At 38.4% G+C, this 20,919-nt stretch overlaps 1 protein-coding gene across 4 annotated transcripts in view; it reads right to left on the bottom strand.

The window, feature by feature from the left end:
- Window positions 1-20,919, bottom strand: part of Nol4 (nucleolar protein 4) — a 321,213-nt gene that overhangs the window by 290,303 nt on the left and 9,991 nt on the right. The window lies entirely within an intron of this gene.

Here is a 20,919-nt window from a genome sequence, read left to right on the forward strand (position 1 = left end):
ATCAGAGCAATGCAGTGAGACCCTGGAGAGAGGGTAGCAGGGGGTGGGGGGGAAGAGAATATAAAAGAACAGAAATTAACGATCATTTCAGGACATTGGAGTATCATGCTTTCTCACCGACTTCTGGCTCCTATGAGAAGTCCCCAATTACCCCAGTTACCATTCCGTTTGTACCATGTGGCCTTTCCTCTCATGACTTCAAGATTGCATTTCTGTTGATCTGTGTCTGCGTTCTTTTATTCTTTTCCCATATGTGTGTGGTACCCTGGGCATTGCATCTGTCAACAACATCGCCACCCTTTAAATTTTTTTAGATAGGGTTTTGATACATTTTCATTTCTGGCCTTGAACTTGTGATCCATCTGTCTCAGCTTCTTGAATCACCAGGATTACAATTTGAACCACCAGGCCTGCCTTACATACTATGTATCCAGTCTAAGATCAACATGCTTAATGAGCCTCAGAGACTGTTCTTTTCTTCTTGTCTCAGTTCATAATGTCTTTGACTTAAGTCTTGTGCCAGCATAGTTAACTGGTTATCCCCTGAAATCCTATAAGCAAGCATGAAACAAACATGTGTCATTGCATTTATTTTTAGATATTTTAAATTTTTAAGTGTGTGAGTGTTTTGAGCTGTATGTATGTATGTGCACTAAATGTGTGCTGGGTGCCTGAGTAGGCCACATTGGAGTTTCAAATCCCTTTTACTTGGAGGTAGAGATGGTTGTGAGCTGCCATGTTGGAACTAGGAATTGAAGCCAGGTACTCTCCAAGAGCAGAAAGTGCTCTTAATTTCTGAGCCATTGACCCAGCCTCTATGTTCTTGCTTTTAATTATGGACTTTGTTTCAATTCCTTGAGTTAGTTTTGTGCAGTTATTTATCCTTTGTATTTATTTATTTTTCTTCCCCAACACACACACACACACACACACACACACACACACACACACACACACACACACACACAGTTGATTTTATATTTGACTTTTTTCTCTAATGAACCGATTTCTCCTTGTTTTAGTGTTTAAAATTACTGTCTAATGTTAGCATTTAATAAAGCCTAAAATAAATACTATCTCAGCTCTAACTGCTTTAAAGTCATCTTCTACTTAAAAGTTCATTTTTGTTCAAAACATTGCTACCACCTTTTCCTTAGTTCCTAGTTGTCTAATTCCTGTGCTCACCATTTCCTCAGACATCCTCACAGTTCCTTTTGAGGTCTCTCCATTCCTTGTACCTGCAATACATCCCTAACAATTTTTTTGGTGACTGCATTAATGGCAAAGACTTTTCAACTTTCACACAAAATGTCTCACTCTGTTCTCTAATTTCTTTTCAAGCCTTTGATGTTGTGTCCTTTCTGTTACTTCTTTTGAAAAGTAAGTCACCTGTTTATGTAAATGATCTGGAATAGTATGTTTTCTCTTTGAGTACTTTGAACATTATTTTCTTTCTTCAGAGTTCTCTGGTGCTCCACTACCATAGACCTGGTAGAGACATCTTTTTATATATCTTGTATTTTCCAACTTTGAAGATTCATCTTGCTTAAAGATTTTTGGTATTTTGTGAAACTTAAATTTGACACTGCACTTGTCTGATCTATTGAAATGTATTTTTTATCTCTCTTATTCCCTTGCCCTAACTGCTTTCCTATTTTGAATCACTTTGTCTATCACTAAATTCAAGACATTTCTATAGCTCACCCTTGACCTCAGAAATTACCAAATTCTGTGAATATGCTGTTTACCATAACTACTGACACTAAGATGAGATCATTAGAATTATGATGTCATGGAGTGGCAATGATTGCCAGGAACCAGGTGAGAGGCTTGGACAGGACTCTTCCCACATAGCTCTCAGAAAAAAAGAGTCAATACTGCCAACACCTTGGTTTTAACTCTAAGCCTCCAGAAACATGAGACCATAAATTCCTGCTATTTCCAGTGCATTGACAGAGTGGCTACCTTGGAAGATTACACATTTTGATTATTTTGATGATTTCTTTTTCACTTCTAGGAGTATCTGACTTGAAAAAAATCTCTGTGTTTTTTAAATAAACATCTCAGCTTTGGTCCCCATGATCCCACTGCTGTTGAACATGGGAATCTGAAGTCATCATACATTGAAGAGGCAAGAATAAATTTGTTGGAAATACTTACTTTGTTGTCAAAGACAAGCAACTCTTTAAAGGATATTCACATATCTGGTTACAAACAAGAGCAGAGTTTCCTTGTTTTCAGCCCTGATACCCTCCCTCTTCAGAGCCTCATCGCAGCAGTCAGCAGAACAAGAGTTAACAAGAACAGATGTGTCACTGTCACCAGGGGGGGGGGGAGCAGAGTTGGAATTACAGTGTGAGTCACTCTGTTTACTCAAGTGGTCATCAACTGGACCACAAGCCACCCAACTTCATCGGCTTTTCTCCCACAATCAATATGTCCTGAGACACAAACCTAATAGAAGTGTCATACAGAATGTGGACTGTCCCGGTTGTCACTCTCAGAGGAAAGAGAAGTGCAAGCAAGGTGAAGTCTCCATTATGCTGAATTCCCCATCTGAAAAGCTGTTCTTCACACTAGGATCAAGTCCTTCTTGGTTATTGTCTCTGCCCTTATTAGGAAGAATTCTTATTTTACTAGATGTGGATATAAGAGATGGCAAAAAAGTTGTGGTGTTTTTATTTCCTTACATTGAACATTCAAATATGTTTGGGTCTTGTGTTTAATTCTTCTTTCGTTGTTGCATACCTCTTACCATATGGAATCCTTGAGTTCATTCATACCAGCAATATGTCTTTGGATTTTGTCCTGTGAGCACATGTTTTTCTGTTCTGACAGCATATTCTGATCCCTCATGAGCATCCTAAGATCTGTCCATAGTTAGATGTATACTGAATAAATCCTCACAATTTGGCATTCTTCCTCAGTAATATTTCTTAGCAGGTATAAAATGGTATTCCTGTCTCTCACAATTTCTTTCACAGTTTTTTCTTTTGGCCCAGTCAAATCCACACTGGTCCATAGCCAGTACATTTCAGAGTTCAACCACATTCACATGGCAGTTCTTAGTTATATAAGATGCACTTGATAATTTTCAAACTTCTTTCTAGGCAAGAATTACATTATAAAATAACTGAATTTTTTCACTTCAATCTATGAATGGATCAATAGTACTATGAAATTATATTAAAGTCCCAAGAAAACTATATTCTATTATTGATGTTTGAATAAATAACTTACCCCTCTTTTCATCTAGATCTAAGTTTGTTCCACATACAAATATGTGTAATCTATGTTTCTGCAGAAATTTATGAAGAAATAAAAATGTTTCTTTTGCTTTCTGAACATTAAATTATTAGCTAAAACAAACAATTCTACTAAATTGCACATGTTCTAACCTTTGAAAGCAGCTAGAGATTGAAGTTCAACAAAGCTGATTTACGCAAATTGATCTAAATAAAATCAGCTGAGGTCTAATCTTACTGAGATTTTATTAAATATTGTAAGCACTTCTTCTGAGTTAGAAATCATACAGGAAGCTGGGGGCTTGTATTGGTTATTTTTCTTCACAAACTTGGTTGAATTTACAATCTCTGAGAAGACACACTCTTTTTCTTAATCTTTTTTATTTATTTATTTTTGTGTCTTTCATATCATGCCTCTCCATCAGATTCATTTTCCCATCCCTTTGTATCTGCCCTCTGCCCTTGCAATCCCCCCCCCAAAATAAAATAAAATAAAATTTAAGAGAAAAAAAGACAAATCAGTCTCTTTAATCTCTTCATGGAAGCTGTAGTGTGACAGTGAGTCCCCCTGTAAACCCTTGTTTCCACACATCTTTACTTGCAAGGATGCATTGCAAAGAGTCTTTGGTCTGGTTCAAGGCCTCTGATTTTTGCCACACTATGCATGCTGGGCCCTCACTGGGGCTCTTCTTGGTTATCCTGATGTTTCCCTGTGTTTTGGAGTTCCTGCAGCTTTGGGTCTGCAGAACCGGTCCCTTCACACGCTCTAGCACATCACAGGTGGGATGATATTGGGGTGGGCCAACTCATAACCCTGGCTCTGGACCTAGGTAGTTGCAAGGTTGGTCAGCCTGCCAAGCCTTCCTTGTCCTCACCACCAGGATGAGCTTTCCTGCATTGCCCTGGTGAGTTCACTTCTTGCCTCAATGAGCAAGGGGCGGGGACAGTTGCCAGTTCTCCTGCTTTTCATGTCCTTGGGTGGGATCTCCTACACATGCACCTTCAGAGCCAGCTCAACTGTATTGCCCAGGCATGGTTTCAGGGCCACTCTCCTGAGTGCTGCAGCTGATGAGAGGCTGAGACAGCTCTCCCACCTACCTCAGGGATTGATGGGTGGAGGTAGGCATCTCTTCCCTGCCCATGCATCCCATGACAGACGAGTAATGAGAACAGCTCTTCTAGTCTCATAACTTCAAGGCTAGCTCACCCATATGTCTGCCAACAGGATTGGCTCTATTGTGCTGCCCAGATGAGGTGCAGGGCCTGATCTCCTGAGTGTTGTAGCTGGTGGGGGACAGGGGCAGCTCACCTACTCTTATGACCTCAGGACCAGCTTTCCCACCTACCTCAGCTATTGATTGGTGGGGGTAGAGTGGATTAGAGGAGGGCACCTCTCCCCCTCCAACGCTGCCACCTGACAGTTGAGTGAGTAATGGGGACAGCTCTCTTGTGCTCAGAACTTCAAAGCTAGTTTACCCACACTTCTGTCATTGGGGTTGGTTCTATTGTGCTGTCCAGATGAAATAAGAAGACATAATCTTATGAGTACCTGGGAGAATTTCTCCAGGAAGGTTTAAGTGAAGGGGGAAGATGCCCCCTCTCCACTTTGTACATGGATGGGACTGATTCCATGGGCTGGGGAGTCAGACTAAATGAAAAGGGAAGTGGATAGCCTGAAAAGGCATTGCCTTCCTCGTATTCCTGGTCCACCCAGATGTGAAGTCTTCCTCATGTACCAAAGAAGAGATGTGTTCTTGACACCGGGCCTCCCCTGCTGTCACAAACTGTACCCTCAAGCCTAGAACCCATGAACTAAGATGATTAAAGTCAGTTTTGCTATTGAGGGGCCAGTTTTAGGATGCAAATTTTAGCCTATACTGTTTACCATCAGAATGATATTATTTCCTAGTAAGTTGCATGTCTACAAAACTTACCATAATCTATTTTTGTCACTTCAATATCTTTTTTGCCAACTTAAAAAATCTAATCTGATCTTTTGTTACTCATATATTAACATTGAAAATATTTGCATTTAAAGCTTCCATTTAACAAATACACTCATCCTTCTAAATATGTATTCCTATTAAATATTCTAATATTGATTAGAGAAATGGTTGTAATTTGCCACTCTAACAAACATCTGTTATAACCAACTTATAAATTGAAGACATTTATTTTACCTCATGGCTCTGCAGGTTCCGGCCTGTGAATGGTTGGCCTTAATGTTAGAACCTCTGGTGGAATATCACAGCAGAAGCATGGCCCAGAAACAAGAGAAAAAAGGAAAAGACTGGGGTCCCACTGTCTCCTTCAAGGACAAGCTGCAAATGACCCAAGAGTCTCAAAGTGGTCCCCATCTCTTAAATTTTCTAGCACATACCTGTAGCTAGAGTTTTTTCTCCGGGTCCCGCCAAACCCTGGCAGTCCCGTAGCCCACTTAGAAAATAAACATACAGACGCTTATATTATTTAAGCTGCTCAGCCATTAGCTCAGGGCTACCATTGTCTAGCTCTTACTCTTACACTCAGCCATATTTCGCCATGTGTTCCGTGGCTTTACCTGCTGCCTTTACATGATGCTCCCTGGATGGCAGGATGGCGTCTCCTCCTCTCTGCCTTCCTGTTCTCTCAATTCTCCTCTCTGCTAGTTCTGCCTATACTTCCTGCCTGATTACTGGCCAATCAGTGTTTTATTTATCAATCAATCATCCACAGTACTTCCCCTTTTTCTTTTTTTTTTTTTCAAAAAGGAAGGTTTTAACTTTAACATAGTAAAATTACATATAACAAAACAATTATCAAGCAAGAATTATGTGGAACAAAGCCTTGTTTGGAAAAAGCTACTGATCATGGATGTAATAAATTAGTCATGGATTCTCCAAAATAAAAATTGATATGATATTAAAGTGATTCCTGCAGTGGCAGCTGTCCTCGAACACAGTGAAATAATGACTCACAAGAAAGAAGTTATGGCTTCCATTATGATGTTATTGAAATAAACATTAACATCATATTATAAACTAGCTAGGGCAGGCATATAGGATCATATACAAATCAATAACGAACTGAAATGGGGCAGACCCTGAAAACCATTTGGCAGCTGAGTAAACTAAACTTGCAATCACCTGTAACATAGTGACTGCACTCTTGGGCTTTTGTCCCAGAGATGTGAAAACTTATGTTCACACTAAACCTGAACAAGAATATTTATAGCAGCTTTGCGTGTAGTAGTACAAAATCAAAATAACAACAGATATCCTTCAACCAATGTTAAAAGCAAGTGGTGATCTACCTGTCCATCCATACCCCAGAATTCTACTAGCAACAAAAGGAAACAAGCAACTGATACATAGAACAGCTTGAATGAGACTCCAGGGAATAACGCTGGGTGGAAAAAAAACAGTACCAATCCCAAAGGATTATATGATTATGGATGGGGCTATGAGACAATGAAAGGAAATTAGATATGGCCATAAAAAGTAAACTGAGGAGCCCTTGTGGTATAGGGACTGATTAGTACCTTCAATGTGGTGGTAGATATAGGAGACCACCCATGGAATGAGATTATATAGGATTTAACACACACACACACACACACACACACACACAGAGAGAGAGAGAGAGAGAGAGAGAGAGAGAGAGAGAGAGAGAGAGAGAGAGAGAGAGAGAGTTTTCTATCTAGAAGACAGAATGGGCAATATGTTTACTATACCAAGTGACATTAAGGATGAAAGCTATTTGTTGAAGATAATACACAGAAATAGAGAAGTCTAGGTTCCTTGACAGCCAGGTACCACCATATCAGCCTTACACTACCTAATTTTGCACTAGTATTGAATTAAAAAATACTAAGAATGTATTTTGAAGTTAATATACTATAAGTATATATAAATTACATAGCACAGGATCTGCTTATGTTTTCCTTAAATACTGTCTATATTATCTGAAGCCACCTTCACCATTTGTCTCCAAAACAATTGTCAACAGATGGGAAGCATATGCATATAAAGATAGATAGATCCTACTTCACCCTTGGCTTGCTAAGATGCAAATGTGGCAGGGAGCTGTGGATCCTTTACTGCAGACAGTGTCAGCCCAGCATTGGTCCTTGTGCTCTGTCCAACGGTCCCCAAGATGAACTAACAAAGTCAGGTCATTACAATATCTATCATGAGCCTCCTGAAGCTCTTAAATCTTGTACTTTTATCATTTTTAATACATTTTTGTTTCAACAAACACCCCATTGTCATAAAAATGTATTTGAAAATGTATTTTGGCCAAAGTCTGCCTTGGATAATAGGTAGGAAAAATTAGTAAATATTCTTTCTAGGCACAGTGGAGCATGCTTAAAATCCTAGCACTGAGAACATAGAGGTAGAAAAAATAGAAGTTCAATTGACATCCTGGGTTATATGAGACCCTATCTCAAAAAAAAGTAAAGGAAGTAATGGATGGCCTTGTAAAGGTTACCATGTTAACAGCATACAAGTACATCCTTGCCCCACCCCTGGTGGTCTGTGTTCTACTCTGATGCCCTAGGCCTAACCATCTCTTCAAGCACATTGTCTGAAAATTTTCATAGGTGATTGTATCAATTCTAATGTATCATTCTATTATCTTTAGGGGGATAAAATGCCATTCATCCAAATAGATGGTACTTTGGAATTTGTTGATATCAATTGTCATAAGACATGCAGGGTAAGAGAGAGTGAAAAAGGAAGAAACCTTGACTGCTTAATGGTTGGGAGCTGGTGTGTGTATGGCATGCAGTGACTTTACAGTCCTCACAGCCATGCACAGTTCCTATTTGACATGGCTCTGGAGAAACTATGAAGTGTTAACCAGTTGCAGTTATTGGCACTTTTAGGTATGCCCTGGTCCTTTTTATAATTCAGGCCATAGGGGATACCCTTTTAAAAATGTTCAAAATTTCACTGTAAGCTTCAAAAATTTACTTGTAGTAAATAGTAGGAGTCTAAGGTTTGAGTACCAGAAATATAAAGCCTGAAGATGTCATCATGTGCAGCTTACACCATAACCATGAAGCCTATACTACAAATGGAAAAAGCAGAGTTCCCACATTCCTAGTGAGACTGTGCTGATCTCAGAATGAGCAGAGACATGAACAAAGACAGCATGGTTGGAGAGGCGGCTCTGTGGTTAAGAACATACTGTCCTCTGTCAGATATGGGGTTAGTGAAGATCTTTTCCCATTCTGTAGGCTGCCATTTTGTCTTATTTACCATGTCAAATAATCCAATTTAAAAATGGGGCACAGAATTCTCAACAGAAGAATCTCAAATGGCTGAAAGACATTTAAGGAATTACTCAACATCCTTAGTCATAGGGGAAATGCAAATCAAAATGACTCTGAGATACCATCTTACACTTATCAGAATGGCTATGATAAAAAAAAAAACATTGATGATAGTTTATGTTGGAGAGGATGTGGAGTAAGGGGAACACTCCTCCACTGCTGGTAGGAGTGCAAACTTGTACAGTCACTTTGGAAATCAGTATGGCGGTTTCTCAAAAAACTGGGAATTAATCTACCTCAAGACCCAACAATACCATTCTTGGGCATATACCCAAAAGATGCACAATCATACCACAAGGACACTTGTTCAACTATGTTCAAAGCAGCATTATTCATAATAACCAGAACCTGGAAATAACCTAGATGCCCCTGAACTGAAGAATGGATAAAGAAAATGTGGTACATTTACACAAGGGAGTATTACTCATCATGAAATTTGCAGGCAAATGAATGGAACTAGAAAAAAACATTCTGAGTGAGAAATACAAACATGGTATATACTCACTCATAAGTGGATATTAAACATAAAGCAAAAGATAACCAGGCTACAATCCACAACCCAAGAGAAGCTAGGTAACAAGGAAGATCCTAAGAGGGATATGCATAAATCACTCTAGGAAGGGGAAATAGATAAGATCTCCTGAATAAACTGGGAACACAAGGATTTGTGGGGAAAGAAGGGGGAAGGGATGGGAGATGAGAACATGAGAGAACGGGAGGAGGGACAGCAAAGGAGAGCAAGGAAAGAGATATCTTAATACAGGGAGTTATGGAATTAGGGAGAAACCTGGTGCTAAGGGAATTCTCAGAAACCCACAGGATGACCCCAGCTAAGACCCCAAGCAATAGTGGAGAGGTGCCTGAACTGGCTTACCCTGTAATCAGATTGATGACTACCCTAAATGTCATCATAGAACCTTCATACAGTAACTGATGGAAGCAGATGCAGAGATCCACAGCTAAGCACTGGGCTAAGCCTCTGGAGTCCTGTTGAAAAGAGGGAGGAGGGATAATATGAGCAAGAGGGGTAAAGATCATGATGAGGAAACCCACAGAGACAGCTGACTCAAGGTAGCTGAAGCTCACTGACTCTGGACTGACAGCTGGAGAACCTGCATAAGACTGGACTAGGTCCTCTGAACATGGGTGACAGTTGTGTGGCTTGGGCAGTTTGTGGGGTCATTGGCAGTGGAACCAGGATTTATCCCTGGTGCATGAACTGGCTTTTTGGAGCCCATTCCCTGTAGAGGGATGCCTTGCTCAGCCTTGATGCGGGGGGGGGGGGGGGGGGGGGCTTGGTCCCTGCCTCAACATGGTATGCCAGACTTTGTTGACTCCCCATAGGAGGCCTTATCCTCTCTGAGGAGTGGATGGGGTGTGAGGTGGGGAAAGGTGGGAGAAAGCAGGAGGAGGGGAGGGAGGGGAAACTGTGGCTGGTATGTAAAATGAAAAAAAAAAACTTTTAAATAAAAAAAGGGGCACACACTGCTTTTACAGAAGACCCATATTTAGTTCCCAGGTACCTATGTTGGGCATCACAAAAATACCTGTAACTGCAATTTCAGAAGATTCCATGTTTCTTGACTCTGAAGAAAACACACACACACACACACACACACACACACACACACACACACACACACATCCATCATTAAAGTAATAAATCTTGTTTTTAAAAGGCAACAGAAATTTCATGATTTTGTTTCTTGAGAAAGAATTCACACCTTCCCATCCTCTAACTCTAAAGATTCTAGGAAAGTGAAACCATAGGACTGGATGGCTTCCCAACATTTCCAATGGAGCAGATGCCATATCTTTCAATTATTTTTCTGTGTCCAACATGGCTTGTGAACCTTAGAAATAACTGAATGCCAGTAGATGTCATGGCACAGCCTCCTAGCATCCCATGAGTGCAAGTGTGTTCACCTGATGACATCAGAATGTTCCCAAACCATTTGGGGAGGGGGTACCAAATGTGCAAATTCCATTTATTCACCAAATAAAAATGGTACCAAGCTTCAGGACAGGGGCAGCATATAGAGAAGTGGTGCAGCTTTGCAGAGTCCCTGGAATCCAAGACCTGGTTAGCTCCTCATGCTGAGACTAAAAGCATTGCATAACATTTTGAAAATGGGGATCTCAAATGCAATGAAATTATCAAGAACTAACTGAAATGGGACCAGAGTGATGGAGGCACCTGCAGCCAAGACCGTCCACATGAGTTCAGTTACAACTAGAGTGGTACATGTGTGCATATGTATTCTCTCTCTCTCTCTCCTCTCTCTCTTTCTCACACACACACACACACACACACACACACACACAAACTCTTTCACACACACACACACACTCTCTCTCTCTTTCACAAACACACACACACACACACACACTCATACACACACACTGTCTCTCTCTCCTTTGTCTCCTTCTCCTCTTCCTTCACCTTCCCTCCCTCCCCTCTAAGAAATATTTTAAAAATTAACTAAAATTTAATTTATTTTATTGGGTTTTGTCTGCTCTTCTTTTTCTCATTCTTCAGGCAGGCACCCGGATTGTTGATGTAAGTCATCCCCTCTCTTGTAGGATAAGTATTTACTGCCATAAATATTCCTAAAATCTCCTTTATCCAGAGATTATTTAGAAGTATGGTTTCTAATCTTTAAATACTTGGAGAATTCCAGGTTTCTTTCTCTGTAGATTTATAACTAAAGTCTTTCATGGTCAAGGACTAGGCTTGCATGCAAACGCAGTCACCCGTATTGTACATGCATACATGAAAACCATGCAGTCACCCGTATTATACATGCATACATGAAAACCTAGCACACAATTCTGTAATTTTATTTTTCAGAAATCATGCATATTTGAAAGGCTTTATATGATGAAAAATGATTAATATCTAATATTGTTCTTGCTACAATAATGAACTTCTAAATACTTTCCTGGAATCATTTTCCATCATCCTGAAAATTATTCAGCAGTTATTGTACCCTAGCTGCAACAATTCATGGTTTCTCTTCATATGAGAATATTTCTAAATACTGTATTTTTTCCTGAAAACTGGCATATGATGACATCAAGAAACGTGGAGAAGCATCTAGAACAACCCCAAGCTTGCACTCTTGTCTCTGTGTTCATGAACAAATGCATCTAGTGAGTTACAATTCACATGAGTTGTGTAATTCTTCTCCTTGAGCACTTCAGGATGACTCAATCAAATTGTCTTGTAGCCTCCATGGTTCTAGTGTGGAGTTTTCAGTAATGCTTATTTTTGTTTACCAACTTATGATGTGTCATTTGTCAGTTTTTCATGGCTGCTTCTGATAGTTTCTTGCATTGCTTTCTGTATAGTACATTTGGGAAAAGCTTTCTTCAAGTTTATCTTGATTTTCAGTGAACAGCTTAAATTTTCAATCAAGTCTGAAAAACTTTCAAGCATTGCTTTCCCTTTTTTCTTAATAAATTTCTTTTTCTATGATTCCAGCAGCCACAAACATAAAATTCCCTGAGATAACCCAAAAGATTCTTGAACCCATATATATTTAATTTTTCTGCTGTGTTATGATTTAAATATAAATTGGCCATGCTGGCTTATACCTGTAATCTAGCACTTGGGAAATGGAGGCAGAAGTTTCAGGGTTCATATCATTCTTATTCTTCATGGTGACTTCAAAGCTGGTCTAGGTACATGAGACCTTGTCTCAAATATTAAAATTACATTTACCATAGGTCTGTGGTTTTAATGTTTGATCCTCAGATGGTAGCATTCTTTTAGGAGGCTCTAGAAACTTTGGCATTGGCTGCACTAGAGGCAGTAGGTGGGTCACTTTAGGTAGTGGTAGAGAAGTCATTTGGATCACTGCTTTACCTATAGTAAGCTGTGAGCTGAATAGCTTTCCTCTGCCACATGCTCACACTCCCATGATGTTCTGTCGAAGTGTAAGAAGCCACAGGACAAGGGGACAAAACCTTTCTCAGAAACCATGAGCTGAAACAAGACTTTCATTCCTTTAGTTATTCTGTGCCAAGTATATGGTCACAGTAATGCAAAAATTGACTAATATCCCTCCCTCTCAGATAGCATGAATTTACTGGTCTGTCTTTCATCTGCCATCTCCATTCTACATTTAAATACTGCAGTGAATTCTAATCACTTATTATACTTCTCAGTCTGAGTGTAACTGATTCTGCTACGTCTTTCTCTCTCTCTCTCTCTCTCTCTCTCTCTCTCTCTCTCTCTCTCTCTCTCTCTCTCTCTCTCTCTGCTGAGACCATCTACCTTTGCATTAATCCAGGAGAGTTTATACCTCCTGTGTAAAATATGAAGATGTCCCCTTTTACAATCCTTCGTAATTTCAACATCTATCTCAACTCAGAGTTGGTATTTGGGCAATATTTTTCATGTTAGAATTTGCCTAATTTTCATTATTTTGTCAGATGACCTAACAATTGCACTTTATCTCCTGAACATTCTGAATATTATGTTGTAAGATTGTGGTCCTATTAAATTTGCAGTAGTTATGAAAGTTTGTTATGTCTTGATATTGCATATGGAATTCCTTTAGTTTCTCACTCTGGTCTTCTCAACAGTGATTTCAACCTCATCTCACTCTTCCAAGTTATTTGGGCTTCTTTGCATCTATCCTGTTTATGTGTTTGGGGAGATAGTCTGGAACTTATGCCATGGTTTTTACCATGTCAAAGACTTTGGTCTGATGCTTTAAATATGCTCTGAAGATTCATAGCATAAATATCTATTCAATTTACACCAAAATTTAAGGGATGTTCTCTGTGTGATTTCTCTCATACTGTATAGTTCTTCTCTACCATAGGCACCTCTTTTCTGATTCCCTGGCCTGAAAACCTTGGCTCCTCTTGGATTCTTAAATTTCTACTGCTGCACAATCAGAAATCACTACAGCCATCTTTAGGAAAGCATATCAGAAAAGAAAAGGAAAGTTTCAGTGGTAGTGTGTGTGTGTGTGTGTGTGTGTGTGTGTGTGTGTGTGTGTGTGTGTGTGTGTTGCACAGATGTGCACAAGGATGCACAAGCAGAGCCCAAGAAAGGCCTCTTCATCTTTTCCTCTTGAGGCCAGGTCTCTCAATGGATCTGGATCAAGGCTGGAGAACAGAAAATCACAGGGATGTCTGTATCTTCCCCTACAATACTGCAGATTTGGGTGTATGTGCAACTACACCAAGATTTTTATGTAGAGGCTGAGATCTGTACTCAGGACTTCATGTTTAAGGAGCAATTGTTGTTGTCCACTGACCCATCTCTCCAGCCCAGCAATGGGATTCTTACATTCATTCTTTTGTCCTTCTCTCATGTTCCTTTGGCAAAAGAAAGAAATTTATCACTTGTGTTTCCTTCCTTCTGTTGGTACTGGCACCACCACAGAAGTCATGTGACCGCAGAACCTGTACTTGCAATCCTGATGGGCTGTTAGTAATGATAGAATAGAAAAAGAAGAGGAGGAGGAAGAAATGGAGGAGGGAGGGAGGGGAGGAGACTTCTAACCTTTCTATTGCAGAGGTAGTCTCATTTCCTGGCTCTCTAAACCGAGAGCAGATTGTTTCTACAGTCTCTCTCATTGGGTAGATCCATAACTAAGTCAACTCTCTGATTTAACTCCAAGAGATGAAAAGGCATGAAACTGCCCTTGCCACACACATGTGTGGTCTTCCTGCCAATGATTTCTCAAGAGCAGTGCTTCCTACTGTTTTCAGAAATTTTAGTGTCCTCATTAGAATAGCATCATCTTAAGATATCTGGCCACATGGAAACAAACTTGATAATTTTAATAAAATCAAGATTCAGAAGCCCTCAAGGAAACAAGATACATAGTTGACTGGTAAGTACCTAAAAAATAAGTCATCCATTTTCCAAAACTCATTTTTAATCCACAAACAAATGTCTCCCAAAGGCCCTGGTATTAAATGTTTGAGTCTTGCTCACATATATTTTAAAATAAGTAATCCCTATAATTCTCTGAGAAGGAAGGCCTCAAATAGGAAATGAATAAAGTAACACATTACCTGGAAATGGTAGAGAAAATGTTAGACACTTGATTATTTGTGGAGCCATATAATTATTGAAATGATGCACTTGCATATTGAAAATGTTAGTAGTGATAATAATTTAAAATCAGAGAGCTGAATCAAAAGTTACATTAAATCATCACATCATTATAACTAAAAAAAATGTACTAGGTACCATGCTTTAGAAAATAATACAGTAGGCAGACAGCAGAGGGAGAGAGATCAAGAGAGACTGGCTAAACAGATGGCACTATTCCAAGAAAGCCAGACAACAGTGAACTCCATTCGGTTCCCTCTCTAAGAGGCATTGTTCCTGTGGCTGCCTTGCAGTGGGATTTTGGAGATGGACATAAGTTAATTAAATATAGAGATTCCAGACCCAACTAAAAACTCACAAAACATTGATATCTTCAGAGAACTGTTTATTTATACTGAGAAGTATAGCAGATGTTTCCACCACCACTGGCAATAGTCCAACCAGCACGTGCTTTCTCCTTGGACAATCAAGTAGGGACCAAAATAATAGGGTTTTGTTAAGTATGGGTTTAGAGAAGATAAAATAGTAGGCATTGATTAAATTATGGCAGCAGGCACATCAGTAGGAAAACTTCTTCCTTCACAGTAATGATAAGCTTTCCGGAAACATAAAACTCAGCCATTGTGGTAATGTGGCATCCTATGGACACTCTCTCTGTTGGGATTTTACCTTCAATTCATATTTTCATGGCAGGTCAAATGCCACTTTTTTCTTCGGCTCCTCTCTACTCCTTACTTTTCCTTCCTTTCTACCCTTTTCTTGACTATGCCAAGAACTCAGTTTTGGCATGGATGGCAAAGAAATTTCTCTCACTGGTGAAGTCTTGTGCAGAGTGCTCTTCTTCTTCCCAGCAGGCAACAGCCCAGGGATGCCCTCTCAGTACTTTAAACTGATGTTGGTTGTCAGTCATGATTGAAAGTCTTGATTTTTCAAGTTTAGAATTGAGAATGTGATCTTACTGCCCTTATTTAAAAATGCTAGGATACACCAATCATTCTACATCATGCAAAGTCAGCAAAATATGCAAATGAGCTAAAGGGCACTTATTCTAACACCAGATTTATTAAATAGGGATTTATAAAGGCATACACATCTCAATTGTTTATCTGTGGATAGAGGTGGTTTAAGAAAGATTTTCTCATCATGAGCATGTTCCCTTTGTGGTCTTAATTATAAATTTAGAAATACTACAAAACCCTTAATACGTAGTTCAAACTAAATGTCACCCTACTCTTGTTCAAGTTGCTGCTAATTCTAAATTAACATATTCCAAATTAAGGAGTCCAACAACTAAATTAATCGTTTTGTAAGGATAACTTTTATAAAGAAAGAATGAGCTAAAACAAACATAACAAAAACTCCTGCCTTGACCCCGGCAAACACCAATAGGCAAATAAGTACAAAGTCCCTAGAGAACAGTGACCCATATCTGATATTCAAACAAACCTTTGATGGTATATTTGAAATCTCATCTAATTAGGTCAATTGTGGAGAGCATGCTATGGTTATGGCCAAACAAGACATTAGATCCCCTTATGGGCCATTCAGCTTTGCCCCATGTCCCTGGATTAAACCCTTAAAATCCTCCATCCATCTGGCAGTGAGAACAAGCAGAAAGGCCCCATGTGTCTCACCCAGGTTTGGGACAGCCTCACTTTGCCACTGACCACTCACAAAATGAAAAAACAAACAAACAAACTAAAAAACTTAAAAGACTCTACTTCAAATGATTTCCATAACTACCACCTTGTACACAGCAATGAGATTCAGTATTCCATAAAATTGTCTTTATTGCTGAAAGCATAAATAAACGAGAGAGAAATAGCCAGCAACAGGAAGATTAGCTTTCTGCCCATAAGGCAGTTTTCTCCTTGTTATCCACACTAAGCTTTGCCTTTCTTAACTTACATTCTGAATCTTCCTCAGCCTCCCTGTTTCCTAATGGCTCCAAAACACTTGAAAAATCTATAACTGTGGAGATAACTACATTAAATGAACACTTGATTAAAGTTAGGAAGTGTGAAACACTTGAACAAACTCCAGACAGTGAGAAAGGGAGAAAATCAAAATAAACTCAAGAGAAAGAGGAAAACCTATTTTCCATCTCGCTTTAGTAGTTTAACAAATATATATACATATATATATGTGCGTGTATATATATCTACACACACACACACACACACACACACACACACATAGATGGCTAATACTGCTATTTTCTATCTCCTATAGTCTATTCCCCAGGCAGTGGGTAGGTCATTTTAAAAGGCATTACCTTATATTATATTCTTTCTGAATTATGTTGCATAATAGCTCTTTCTAATCAGAAAAGTTTACATTTTGCTGGATCTTTTTTGAAACATCTTGGTTATAATAATTTATTTTTACAGATGCATTTTTCTCTTTCCCTCTTCCTGTGGAAAACAGTATGCCACACTGCACTTTACTGTGACAGATCTAGTACAATTAAATAATTTTTTGAATAAAAACTTGAATAGAATTATAAATATAGATGCATACATGAATAATATATATGTATGTATATCAAATATATGCACATACTATACACATATCTCTCTATATGTGTATAGGTATACATACATGTATGTATACCTTAATGTCATTGATTGGCATTAAATGTTTCAATGCTTTATCATAGGTTATTTGTTTTACTAAATTATGGATTATCTTGTTATGGACCACCATTCACCATAACCCAAAAAATGATCATGAATTAAATCTTAGAGTAAGTAATAATTTAAACTGTTTCCACCTGCTTCTTCAATGCTTAATAATCATAATCTAACTTAACCCGTTTTAATTGCACTAATCCCTTGGGAAATTTTATATGAAAGGTATATGTACTAATTATCATTCACTGAATAACAAATTACTACCAACTGAATGGCGCAAAAGGTCCATTATCTAGCGGTGGGTCAGAAAGCCAGCATGTTTTAACTAACTCTTCTGCTTCTTTTCTCATGATGCTGAATTTGTCTCTCTCATGGGGAAACTCCCCTAGGGAAAGACTCTCTTCCAATCCCCCTTTCTTTTGCTAGCAGAATCCATTTCTTTGTAATTGTGGGATTTCAGTCCCCAAGATTCTGTCGGATGTTGATCAAGGGTGCTCTCAGAGTATTGAGGTGTTTTCTGCCCTTTTAACTCTGTCACCTTGGCAGATGAAAATGTATTTACTATATAGAATACCATATATAAATATACATGTATAATACAGAAAGCATGCATGCACTACAGAAGGGCTGGATCAGCTAACTGACAAGCACACTGCACAGTTGTTTTTTTTTTTTTTCAAGAATACATCCTGCCTTCATAACTACTGTAGGTAGCCTTGCAGAGTAAAGATCACTTCAGTTCATCCTTCCTATTCATCTGTGGTTACATATCTTCAAACAACATCTCCTCCCTTTCACCTACCCATGAATAATTCAAACCTCTGGTAAACACCATTTTCTTATCTACTTCCATAAAGCCAGTGGGCTTTTTTTCTTGTCAATTCCATGTATGAGTAAGATCATACAGTTTTGTCTTTCTTTGCCCATCTCATGTTTCTTAGCATCATGACCTCCGAGTTTAGGTATGTTGTCACAAATGCCTATTCATAACTAAATAGTATTCCACAATGTGTATATGAATGCATAAGTTTTGTCTTATATACAAATGGAATCAAAATTAATCAAAGGTTTAAATGCAAGACCTTAAACTTTCAAAATACTAGAAGAAGATAGTGGGAAAAACACTCCACAAAATTTGTCTGAGTGATGACATTCTTTAGATATGACCTCAAAAGCATTAGTAACAAAAGCAAAAATAGAATGCTGTGATGTCATGTCAAACTACAAAGCTTCTATACAACAAAGGAAACTCACATCACACAGAGACAACATGCAGAACATAAGAGAGTATTGGAAAACTAAATATCTGACAAAAGAATAACCTCAAAATGTGTACGAAACCAAACAATTCAACAGAAAGCACATAAATATCACAAGTTAAAAATTGGACCAAATAACGGAACAAATATTTCTTAAAGGAAGACATACAAGTAGCCAACAGATGATGAGGATATACATCTATCTACACAACAAATGATACAGAGGGTCACCAAAATATTAAAAATGGCACACCTCAATTTGAAGCATAAGCAAGGGAGATAAAACCAGAATGTCAAATGGATGCATGCACTCTTGTGTGTACTGCAGGACCATTTATAATGGATGCATGCACTCTTGTATGTACTGCAGGACCATTCATAATGGATGCATGCTCTCTTGTGTGTACTGCAGGACCATTCATAATGGATGCATGCACTCTTGTGTGTACTGAAGGACCATTCATAATGACCAAGACACAGAATCAACCTAAGAGTTATCAGCTCTCAGCAACCTGTCCCCTTTCTCTGCAGAGGGGGTCACCCTGGTATTGAATATATTGCAGGCTTTCTTTTTCTCTTTATGTTTTGTAACCTGTTTAATTTTTTAAATATTTTTATTTTCTATTATAGTTTTATTAAATAATTTTTAAATTTAAATATATTTTGCTCATATTCTTCCCCTCCCCCAATTCCTTCCAGAATCTTTCCCCTTACCTACCCACCCAACTTGAAGTTCTTTCTCAAACCAAAAAAATAAATAAAAAACAATACAACAACATCATCCCCAAAGAAGAAAGCAAAATAAAACTATGTTTGAGTGAAATGAAGACTAAAACATCAAACCATAACCAAATATAAGCACACACACACAAAAAAAAACTGTGGAGTTCATTATATGTTGATCAGTTACTCCTAAACATAAGGCCAGTCCTGGAGTGGCTCCATGGAGAAAACTGATTTTCTTCCTCCCAGCAGGAATAAATGACAGTTCAGGTGTTAACCTTCACTCTAGTGTCTGGGTTCTCATTTATTTATGCATGCATTCATTCTAAAGAATATAACAAAATAAAATATAAGACAAAAAATCCACCGTATCAAAATTGGACAAGACAAACCAACAGAAGGAAAAGAGCCTAAGAGAAGGCACAAGAGTCTATATGATTTTTCCTAGCAGCCTCAGGTATAAAAAGACTGAAATTATTAGGTCAGAGATGCCTTAAGCATTCCTGTCTTAAGGTTGACCTTGCCTATGCATACATGTAGGTTCTGCCTTGCCCACACTCAACGAGATGAGATTACACAAAAATGGGCATATTGGGGAATTGTCTTAAAATTTTCTTGCCACAATTCACACACACAAAAAAAGGAGAATCATAGGACTTCCCATGGCATGGACAGAGTGATAAAATGGGAATAAAATCAACATATAGGCAAGAAACAGCTTAGGGACATACTTGAATTGTTGCCTGAAAATACAAATTCCATGTCTTAAGAGATACATGGAGCTATTTACATAACCTGCAGGCAACAGATAAATTTCAGGTCAAAAGTGCTATTTATCACATAACCATTTATCACCATAACCAAATATAAGCACACACAAAAAAAAACTGTGGAGTTCATTATATGTTGGTCAGTTACTCCTAAACATAAGGCCAGTCCTGGAGCAGCTCCATGGAGAAAACTGACACAATCTGTTTTTCCTAAGTTTGATAGATTCCTATTTTTAAATATTTTATTAGAATTAAAAAATCTGATATGTGTAGCCTGGCTCAACTACTCAGCAACAAGCTGCTGAATTATATTGATTTGAAACCTAATAATTATTTTATTACCTGTAATGTTATTTCAAAGAATATGTTGAACTGTGTGAGTTTAATGTTTTACTCATTTAATTTATATTTATTAATATTCATAAACCATTCAGAACATTCGGTTTATGGCCACAAATCTACTTAAGTCATGGCATCCCTGCTGTAACATTTTGGACAGCCATCATTCCTTGCGGAATAAAATCTAAACTAACGTAAACACTAGAAGCCCCTCATAATCTCACCCTAGCTAACATTTTCAATATCATCTCTACTGCAGCCTATGTTTTAGTTACTTGAGATTGTGTAGCATCCCTTAAAAAACACCTTGAAGTTATTTCTCCAATGATGTAGACGTCCAGTGTGCACAAATGTTTTCTGTAATGCCAAGAATCTGGAGGTTTGTGATTAGTGTTGTGATTTTTAAGTACAGAGGCAGGCCTTATACAGCAGGAGGCAATATGTTAGTTGAAGTGAATAGTGTGAATCACAATGTACTATGGTGAAGTAATTATGGACTAAGGATCAGAATGACAGATACATGAAGAAATTGTCACATGTGTGTCCAAGGCAGT

The sequence above is a fragment of the Peromyscus leucopus genome, chromosome 19 (genome assembly GCF_004664715.2).
Source record: "Peromyscus leucopus breed LL Stock chromosome 19, UCI_PerLeu_2.1, whole genome shotgun sequence".
NCBI classification, from domain to species: domain Eukaryota; kingdom Metazoa; phylum Chordata; class Mammalia; order Rodentia; family Cricetidae; genus Peromyscus; species Peromyscus leucopus.